Below are 11,435 nucleotides of genomic sequence, written 5' to 3' on the forward strand. Positions count from 1 at the left end.
ACCCTCAGTTTGTTTCCTGAGATTAAGAGTCTCTTATTTGGTTTTGAAGTGACCAACTATAGGAGGCATATCATGTCCACCCAATTATCTCCCTGTATTCCGAACAGGTGACACTGGGTATGTCTCAGTAGACACAACATGGAAGCCAACGACATCAGAATTACGTGAGTGACTGTTCCCAGCTGGAGAACTATACACATCTCTGTATGTTGCCATGAAGTGAGATCCACCGCATCTACCAAACAGTATACAAAGTAAGATCTAATTTTTGGTAAAATACAGATCTATAGTATGAATGTCTACATATGCAAAAAAAAAAGTCTAAAATGCACTAAAATGAATTGTGAGAATATGAGTGATCTTTATTTTTCTCTTGTACTTTACTATACTTTCAGAATTTTTCTAATAGTACTTTTTAGAAACTTAAAATAACTTAAAAATAAAGATAGACATAAACATAATTTTTCTCTTTCCTGCCAGAATTTTTTCTTTTTCTCAGTCATATGTCTCTTAACTTACTTTCATACCCTTCGTTATTTGCAACTAAGTAGAAGGAATTCGGACTTCTTAAGAAAAAAATGTATTAACAGTATGGTATCTGATGGTGACTTGGATCAATTGGAGGCTACATAGAAAAAAATTAAAATTCCATTTGGTTTTTTTCCTGCAAGAATTTTTAAAGCCTCTTAAGGGTTTATAAACAATCTGACTATACATCAAATTTTTGTATTTACAGCATCTGTTATCATTGGTGGTCATAAACATAACTTGACTTTTTTCCACAAGGAAGAGAAGTATGCAGTTTCTCTGGTTAATTCGCATACCTAAAAGCCTCAAAATCTCCTGGAACTGATAAAGTCTATCAGAGTCCCTTTGGTAGGAATGAGGGGAAGCTTATGCATTAAACAGGACCAAGTTCTCATATTCAAATGAATTTCCAATAGTTTGTGCACTTTTTTGAATTGTAAAATAGGAAGGTTTCTGGCAGCAAAACTAATGTGTATTGCCTTGGATAGGGCATGAACCATGAGAAGGGTACTGGCAGCCACAACAGAGGAATATACTCTTCATATGCCCTTGACTGCTTCTTCTCTAGGCACAGGCCCTTCTCTGGGTAAGGCGCCCAGCTACGGGAGGGAAGGGCAAACACAGAACAGTGGGGGAGGAAGGAGACAGCCACATAACCAACCAGAGTCAACTGAGCAATGTTCCAGACACTCTGAAAAATTCACAGAATGCAGAAAATCATAATATAGGGATTGAAAACACAGCTCCTAGAATAGTGCTTAAACTTTTAATGCACACCAGGATCACCCTGAAGAGATTGTTAAAACACAGATTCTGGGGCCTCCCATCCAAAGATTTGGATTCAGTCAATCTAGAGTATGCCCAAGAATTTGCATTTTTCACAAGTTCCCAGATATTGTTGATGCTGCTGGTCTACAGATCACACTTTGAGAATAAATAGACTCTATTTGGCCTTAAATACTGTCTCTACCACTCACTGGCTGTGTTAAACAAGTGGATGACCCAGTCCCTCCCAGGCTCAGTCAACTCCTCTGTGAAATGGGGTAATACTAGCTCTTGCCTCCTAGTGTTTTTGTGAGGATAATATGAGAAAAGCCATCTAAGGCTCTTGGAAAAACACTCAATAAATGTCAGCTATTATTATTAATATTAACATTATTTTGATATTGTATCGAATCTTCCTGATTTCAGTTGAGGAAACTGAGGCCCCAAGAGATTGAGTGACTGGCACATGGTCTCAAGGCTAGTGATCAGTGAAGCTGGCATGTGGACCTTGGCCTTCCAGACCGTCTCAAGACACCAGACAGAGCGTACCCTGGGACATCTCGCAGAGGCTGAACATTTTCAGCTGGTCTCAAACCCATGATCTTCATGTAGGAAATAAATACCAAAACAAGCCTGCAAAGGTTGCAAGCATCTAACAAAGCTGACTGACACCAACCATGTCCTGCTTCTGCCAAATTGAAAGGGAACATACTGTACTGGGTTATCAAAATGGGAAACCAAGGTCATGCTGAATGAGGAAACTGTTAGAGCCCTAATAACTGAGGTGTTGGTATTCCTCCTCTTTCTGGAGAACATGAGGGGTCTGGTGGACATGAAACACACCCTTTGACCCCAGGAATTTATCAGGGGGACAATTCACAGTCATAATCTAAGCTGCCAACAGGACACTTGGGATAACAGAAAATTATCCCCAGACTGTTGCCTACCTTTGGCCTGCTGAAAAAGAGAGAATTCTTTAACTTTGGCTTTAATGAAATGCACAATTATGCATTTTTTAGAAGAACAGAACAAGCATCCTTTCCCAGCCAATAGAATGTAGTGTGCTTTTCAGTAAAGCTGCTGAGAAAAGCAATAAATCCCAGCCTTGCCATATTAATATGTCTGACCTAGAAATCAAGAAAGAAGATGCTCTTCTCAAATCTCCAATCAGCTTTCTGCTTTGGGAAATTGGAACACTAGGGAGAAACAGAGATCCTGGAACATTATCTTCAAAGCAGAACTGAAAGGAATACTTTAGATTAAGAATAACTTCACAACATTCAGAAGATTCCAGCAATCCTTACGTGATATCAGAAAACTGCTTTGAATTTTTAATGAATTGATAACTTACTTAACAGGATTATGATGACAATTAATACAGACCGTAGCACATAGTAAATGCTCTGTAACTGTTTGCAACCACGATTATGAATTATGATGATTTGGGGCTGTGGTAAAGCCAAGGGTTTACAGGCTGGTTCAGATCTCTGTGACTTTCACGATTCTGTGAAGTAAAGAAATCTGCTCCCTCAATGGGATTCAATAGAGAGAGTAACTGAGGGGAAGAAAAATATTTTAACAATGAAAGTTTTAGTAAACAAGGAAACAAGTCTTTTTAAAAAGAGCTGCATTTGGGTTTTGTTCATTTTTAAAAAAATCAAATTGGTTTATGTATTCTGTGAAGAAATATTCAGGACTTTTCAAAACCACAACTGATCGATTTTAACCAGGTAATCAGAATATGCACACAGACATACAGTAAGAAAAATGGTATGTCTTTTATTCTGACTTTCCAGTTCATCACAATCGGGTTCTTAGAGACCTGATGATCTCACAGGATATTTTCACTAACTGTAATTTTGTAATGTGTTCTGACATCCTACTGAGTTCTGAATGGCCAACTTTTATCAGTATTTTGGAACGGGACAGTTCCAGCTACTCATAGTACCAGGGCCCAAATGCATGTGTTTTCATACAATGTTGGAAATATAACCTATGCAGTTATTCATGAGGGTTGTAAAACTACGATTCAGGGCAAGTCAAAAAAGATGCTGATTACAATCACTTTTTCACCTCCTTTAAGAAGAGAGTTTAGGTTCATTAAACAGGGGTTTAATTTCAGCTGTGTAAAAAATACATCAGCATGTAACCAGGAAGGAATGGAAAACAGAACACGGTTTTCACCAGTCAATCCTGTACCTTTCAGAGTTTGTACCCCTCGCAGACTCTCCTCTCTTGTCCTGTCAGGTTTCTACTTCAATCCAGGACGACCATCGGATTCTGGGCTCTATCTATTACAAACCTACCCTGCCCTGTGAGCTTGGATGCTCTCTGACCTCCCGAGCTCCTCCACTTTCTGCTACACTTCAAATATTAGCTGACAGTTAGTAGAATCCCCAGCCTTTCGATGATGTGTGGTCTTGGGGAGTTCCTACCTCACCTCAGCTGGCTCCTGTTGACCCCAAACCAACTCATCTATGGCCAACGGCCCATGAAGCCCCCTGATTTCCTGCCAGAGGTAACTCTGAAATTGATGCATTAGGTAGGAGGGTGATTAAATGTTTTGTTCAGTCTTACTAACGTAGGCTACGGACATAATTTCATACAATAAAAAGTGGGAGTCAAGAGAAAAATGGGGGGCGGGGTCCAAAGTTTTCATGTAAACTACAAAGCCTTGCAGAAGAAGTTCCCTGTTGGATAAACTTGATTTATGTTCTCCCCCATACTTCTTGCACAGCATGTTTATGTCTTAGACCAATGTGTTCTATCAGTGGAGGATGTCTCGACACCCTTCCGGCTTCCCTCTGCCGCAAAGGCAAGCACCTTATTTTTTGAAGCCTGCTGACTGGCTACATCATGTAGAAAGGGTTATTAAATTCATCTAGCTCTCAGTGCTACTTTCCCCAGAAAGGAAGACTTTGAGGAAATCAAAACAGCAGCAGGTCATGCAGGCAAACACTCATTTAGCTGTCATTAGCCCTGTGTGAGGAATCCTAATTCTGCCACGAAGGGCAAAAGAAGGCAGCTTTATTTCTCATCTGCATCTTTTGAATTCTAATAAGGGGAAAAAAGACATCTTTCTTTTTCTTTTAAAGCCTAGAAGGAGATAGTGATCTATCTTTGATCACTTCCGTGCCATACTTACAGAATATAATAGAGAATTGCTCAAATAGCAAAATACAGTGTGAGCTCCATCTACAACTAGAATTATGTCCCACACAACAGCATCGGCTAGCTAATTCTGAGCCAAATAACAGTGATTCATTACATAAAAATTCACAAAAAAACAAATTTTGTTTCTCTAGAAGGCTTCCAGGCCATCTATCTCAAAGCTCCACTAAATAGTTTTGCATTCATCAAAACGTACTTAAAACTAAGGGTGCCCTAGGCTCTGAAAGATCAGTGGCTGGGCAGTAATGTGGTGCCATCTAGCTTCCCTCCTCAGGGATATTCGTCCATCACTAGATGTTCTCAAATGCCTGAAGAAATTAGACTGGGTTCAACAATGGGCTACAGCTTGATGAGTCAGAAACAGACAAAGAGAAAAATGCCTCCTTTCATATTCATGCAAAGACAATTGAACACCAGAGGTGGAGTCTGGAGATCCTCTGAATCTGAGCCCACTACCCCAGCCAGGCTTTCCCCACCTCGTCACCTGTGCCCCTGCAGGAGGAGAATGTGATCTGGAACACACACACAGTGCCTCTGGTGGGGGCTCCGCACACCGTGCATTTCTCCTGACCACCTCCAAACACGCCTTCAATATTCCCACCTCTGCCACAAATGCTCTTCCCAACCAAGAACTCCTCTCCCTTTAATCCCCCTCTCAGATCCTTCCAAATTCAAGTCTCACTTCCCATTGCAGCCTTTCCCTGACCATACCAAACTCCAACAATGGTCTCATCTCTGGGTTACATTGTGTTCTCAGTTCTTCATTGTGTCTTTCGTTACTCTGCGTGCGCCTACTTGCCCATTCCAGTCCTCAACCTGGGGTCTCCTACTCGTCCTTCAAGGCTCAGCTCCACTGTCAGCAGCTCTACTTGACCACACACTCCCTCCGACAAACCCATACGCTGCCTCCTTCGTGTGTATACCTCTACTAGAGAACTCATTTTTTTTCTCATCCTATTAGACTCTAAGCAGGGGCTGTTTTAGCCTTCCACTTTAATCATCAGTAAATTGTTGTTGAGTAAATAAATGGTTGAAAGAATGAGACATAGCTTTTGAATTATTTAATGTTACATAGTGTTTCTCCAACTAGTCTACATTTTTTGCGGAAGGACTGTATCTTTCAATCCTTCCCTTGCCATAATCCTCCACACAATGACTGATCCTTGCTTAATCTCTTCTGACCCTACTTAAAAAAACAAAAACAAACAAAACGAAAACCCTACATTTCCCTAGTGAATTTACTCTCCACTCTCTAAAATAAGCAGTCTCCTTCCCCCCCAATCCACACTCTTATTCTCATTCCCAACTGAAGGCTTTGCTTCTAATTTCACTGAAAAATAGATGTAATCTGGGTTCTGGCTGTTTGATTGACCAGACACTGAGATCTTCCTTCCACATAATATTGAAAAATGCGTAATAAAATATTTTTTTTTAATTTACAAATAATTGGATGAAATGGCAAAAAATTAGGGAAATGAGATGGCATCCGAAGTGAGACCAGGAGACGAGGGAAGCACTGAAGCATCCCACACATGCTGCTGACATACCCACCCTTGGCTCTCATTGCTCAGGAGGGACTGGAGGTAAAGACTACACTGGGGCCCAGGCTCTGGAGCCAGGTGGAGGTCTGCCCACACCCAAGATACACACTGTTCTCAACACATTATCCAGAGTAATCATTTCAAAATGTCTCTCAACTGCTCACAATTCCCCAGAGACTCCTTATTTCCATGGCCCTTCAAGGATCTCCTTGACCAGAGGCTCCTCCCCACCTCCTTGAACTCCCTCTTGCCTCTCTCCCACTCATTCACTCCACTCCCGCCATACTGGCCTCCTTGCTCTTCCTCATGTTGTTGCAACCCCTGCTGCAACAGCCACACCTCTTCCCACATCAGGTCCTCAACTTCCCATTCCCCTTTCTAGTATCCTCATCTTCATGTGGCCTATCCCCCACTCCATCCAGCTCAGTGTAACATCCTCAAAAAGGCCTTCCTTGATTACATTATAAAATGGACCTCTCTCCCTTCATTCTCCATTCCCTCCCCCAAATTCACCTTGCTTCACAGCACTATCATGACCCGAAAGTACACTTCAAATTTTTGTTAAATATTTATTATCTGTCTTCCCAACTTGAATGTGAACTTTATGATGGAAGAAATTTTCTCTTTCTTATTTAGATCAATAAACCAATCCTAGCTTGGGTCTGAAGAGGGGTGCTTTATTCACACTTAACTTTGTCCAAATGATACGGTCTTCAGAGGAAAGGGGACATGAAAGGAGGTGTATTATTTGCTGTGGGATAATGACAATAACAAACAACCCCCAAGCTTCAGGGACCTCACACAATAAAGGTTTATTCTTTACTCAGGCTGTAGTCCTCACAGGTGTTCCTAGTTGGATGGCCCAACTAGTGGCTCCACTATCCCCTAGGACCTTGGAGTCCTCCACTGAATCCTTTGCATCTGTCAGAAGATCGGAAACTAGGGAGACAATAGTATTATCCAGGAGATTTTAGGGGTCAGGTTTCATCAGAACACAAGTTCACAATCAGAACTTTGATAGATCCTGGGAAAGCATTTTAACTGATTCCAGAGGGAAAAGGAAGTAGGGTGTGGTGAACCCACAGCATAGTAGGGTCTGTCATGAGAGGTAACCAGCAGGCAATGTACAAGCTGTTTTTCAAAGGATGAGAAACTTACCCTGGAAAAGTGTTTCAGGAGAAGGGAACAGCAGATGCAAAGGCAAAGAAATATAAAAAAAATAATAGCATATTTTAGGAACTTCAGGCTGCTGATGTGGCTGAATCCATTGTCAATGTACACTGTAAAACAAAAAGGCATAAGGTTGGGGTAATAGGCAGACTCTAGACCATGAAGGACCCTGTATGCCATGACAAAGGGTTCAGACTTATTCTGAGGGTAACAGGGAGCTTTTGAAGGATATTAAAGGCACAGGTTGGAGAATAGTATGATCAAATGTGTGTTCTTAAAAGATCCCTCCGATGGGGGCACCTGGGTGGCTCAGTCGGTTAAGTGTCTGCCTTCGGCTCAGGTCATGATCCTGGAGTCCCAGGATCGAGTTCTACATCGGGCTCCCTGCTCAGCGGGGAGACTGCTTCTCCCTCTGACCCTCCCCCCTCTCATGCTCTCTCTCTCTCATTCTCTCTCTCTCAAATAAATAAATAAAAATCTTTAATTAAAAAAAAAGATCCCTCCAATGGAATGATCTGTATGGAAGACGACTTTGAATAGAGGGAATGGAGATAAGATAATTAGGAAGCTATTGAAGAAGGATAACAAGAAATGTTGAGGGATAGAAGTCGAACTAAGATAGTAGTTATACAGTGCTTGTTAAATTATTTTTTCTTCTGGAAAGTCTCATGAGCATACTTACTGTCTTTGATGAACTAAAGACTCTAATATTATTCCTGAAGTTTAGAAATCTATCTCATAGAGGTTCGTAAAGTCACATTTTAATTAAATCTCTAATTAGATTTTTAATGCCTATCATTTAAAGCTAAAGGTAAGTCTAAATGGCTAAAGTTATTTTTCAGTCAATGCTAAGGATTATTTGGGGGAGGAAAGCAAGGAGTAGAGTTATGGGTAGGTATGAGTAAACTCTCACTTACGTTAACAGTATGTATATGAGGGGGGAAAATTGATAAACATCTCCCCCCAACACCCACTGTGACAATATAGTTCTAATCAAAAAACAAATAGAAAAGATAGATTGTTCATCATAACACTGTATTTATCTCCACCAGATAAATTAATATCGCACTTCAATTAAATTAAGCTTTCAGTGTTTCCATAACCACAACTAACAACATGTTTACACTTTTCTCCTTATAATGACAAACCTTTCCATTCATAACAATTCTTTCTTTTTTGTCATCTTTTTATTTTTAAATTTTTTTACAGCTTTACTGAGGCATAATTGACAAAAAATATATATGTAAGTGTACTCTGTAATGTGTATTCATTGTGAAATGATTACTAGAATAAAGTTAATTAACACATTCATCACCTCACATAGCTACCATTTTCATTTATTTATTTTGATACGGTGAAAACACTTTAGATCTACTCTCTTAGCAAATTTCAAGTACACATTACAATATATTTTATATATATTTTATTATTTATTTATTTATTTATTTATTTATTTATTTTTAGAGAGACAGTATGAGGAGGGGCAGAGAGAGACAGGGGGAGAGAGAGAGAGAGAATCCCAAGCAGGCTCCACACCCAGCGCAGTGACCATGGGGGGCTCGATCTCACGATCCTGAGATCATGACCTGCAGGGCAACCAAGAGTTCTATGCTTAACCGACTGAGGCCCACATTACAGTATTTTTTTTTTTTAAAAAAGAACTGTTTATTTTCCATCAACCTTCTTTCCATTTTGTTTGCCTTTGTGGAAGAGGAAGACCGCTCATGGTTGTTCCCACCCATTCCGTGGCCTGAGCAGTGGGAGCTGCAGACCAGTCTTCCGTGGCCCCGGCCGGATGCTCCAGTCCTCAGTGGGGAACTGCTGAATAGGCACAGAGGGCACCTGCACGCCGTCAGACCAGTCTGTGACTTCAGGTTGAATAGCAGTGAACTCAGGAACTGGAACAGTCCTTTCACCCTGAAAGTCCTCCTCGGTCACAGAGTTCTCAGCAGCGACCTGCCCTTCCTTTTCAATCTCTTCAGGATCTCTGTAGAAGTGGAGATCAGGCATGATCTCCCGTGGGTGCTCACGGGAAATGGTGCCACCCATGCACGGAACTTCCCAGGCCCACTGAGTGAGCTCCCTTGTTGTTGCAAGGGATGGCAATGTCCACATAGTGCAGAGGAGAGTCTGTGTTACCCAGAGCGATGATAGGCAGGTTAACATAAGACGCCTCTGTAAGAGGCTAGTGGTCAGCCCTGGGCTCAGTAACCACCAGCAGTCTCGGCTCCCGGAAGGCTGCCTGGATCTGGGTAGTGAAGGTTCCAGGAGTGAAGTGGCCAGCAACAGGAGTGGCTCCGGTAGCAGCAGCAAACTTCAGCACAGCTCCTGGCCAGTATTCCTGGATGATGATACCGACATCAGCCAGGTTTTTAGCGGCAACCATGGCATGAGCTGCCAGCAGGAGCTTCTCCCAGGTTCTCTTCAGATTTATGATGTAGATACCATCACTTTCCCTTTTGTAGATGTACTGTTCCATTTGGAAGTCAAGGTTGGTGCCCCCTAAGTGAGTTCCTGCTGCAGGGAATTTGAGGACATCCTCCTCCTTCGTTTGCAGGACATCAAGGGCTCTGGACATTGTGAAAATTGCCCTTTAAGTTATGATGGGAACGCAAAACAATGCTGTATGGATCCTTCCCTGGGTAACACACAAAAGCCCACATTACAGTATTTTTAACTATAGTCACCATGCTGTACTTTAGACCCTCAGAATTTATTCCTCTTATAATTGGAAGTTTGTACCTTTTTTTTTTTTTTTTTTTACATATTTAGGGTAATTTTATTTTATTCTTTAAAATGTTTTAAGTTTTTATTTAAATTCTAGTTAGGTAACATATAGTGTAACATTAGTTTCAGGAGTAGAATTTAGTGATTCATCACTTACATGTAACATCCAGTACTCATCACAAGTGCCCTCCTTAATCCTCATCACCCATTTAGCCCATCCCCCTGCCCACTTCCCCTACAGCAACCCTCAGTTTTTTCTCTTTTAACCCCCTCTTCCCCTGTGTTCATCTGTTTTGTTTCTTAAATTCCACATATGAGTGAAATCATACAGTATTTCTCTTTCTCTGACTGACTTATTTCATTTAGCATAATACACTCTAGCTCCATCCACTTCATTGCAAATGGCAAGATTTCATTCCTTTTGATGGCCAAGTAATATCCCATTGCATATATACACCACATCTTCTTTATCCATTCATCAGTTGATGAACATTCCAGCTCTTTCCATAATTTGGCTATTGTTGATAATGCTGCTATAAACCTTGGGGTGCATGTGCCCTTTCAAATCATTATTTTTGTATCCTTTTGGGTAAATACCTAGTAGTGCAATTGCTGAGTCATAAAGTAGTTCTATTTTTAACTTTTTGAGGAACCTCCATACTGTTTTCCAGAGTGGCTGCCCAAGTTTGCATTCCCACCAGCAGTGTAAGAGGGTTCCCCTTTCTCCACATCCTCACCATCTGTTGTTTCCTGTGTTGTTAATTTTAGCCACTCTGACAGGTATGAGGCAGTATCTCATTGAAGTTTTGATTTGTATTTCCCTGATGATGAGGGATGTTGAGCATCTTTTCATGGCTAACTGAAGCCATCTGTATGTCTTTTTTGGAAAAATGTCTGTTCATGTCTTCTCCCTGTTCCTTAACTGGATTATTTGTGTTTTTGGGTGAAAGTTTGTACCCTTTGACCAATGTCTACCAGTTTCCCCATCCTCCAGCCCCTGGTAACTACTCTCTAGTTCCATGAATTTGACTTTTTTACATTCCACAGATAAGTGAGATCATACAATATTTTTCTTTCTCTGCCTGACTTATTCCACTTAACATAATGTCTTTGAGGTTCATCCATGTTGTCACAAATGACAGGATTTCCTTCTTTTTTATGGTTGAATAATATTCCATCGTGTATACATACACTACATTTTCTTATTCATTCATGAACAGACACTTACTTTGTAGGTTGTTTCCATATCTTGGCTATTGTGAATCATAGTGAAATGAACATGGGAGTGCAGATATCTCTTTGAGACCCTGGTTTCAATTTCTTTGTATATATACACAGTAGCGGGATTGCTTGATTGCATAGTAGTTCCACTTTTAATTTTTTTAAGAATCTCCATATTGTTTTCCATAATGGCTCTACCAATTTACATTCCCACCAACAGTGTAGAAGGATTCCTTTTTTTCCACCCCCTCACCCACACTGGCTATCTCTTGTCCTTTTGATAAAAGTCATCTTAACAGGTGTGAGGTGATA

General features: G+C 40.8%; 1 pseudogene; it reads right to left on the bottom strand.

The window, feature by feature from the left end:
• Nucleotides 1-7,246: 7,246 nt before the first annotated feature.
• On the bottom strand, nt 7,247-9,753 carry LOC116641752 (annotated as a pseudogene).
• Nucleotides 9,754-11,435: the final 1,682 nt, after the last annotated feature.

The sequence above is a fragment of the Phoca vitulina genome, unplaced genomic scaffold (genome assembly GCF_004348235.1).
Source record: "Phoca vitulina isolate PV1807 unplaced genomic scaffold, GSC_HSeal_1.0 scaffold2, whole genome shotgun sequence".
Lineage (NCBI taxonomy): Eukaryota > Metazoa > Chordata > Mammalia > Carnivora > Phocidae > Phoca > Phoca vitulina.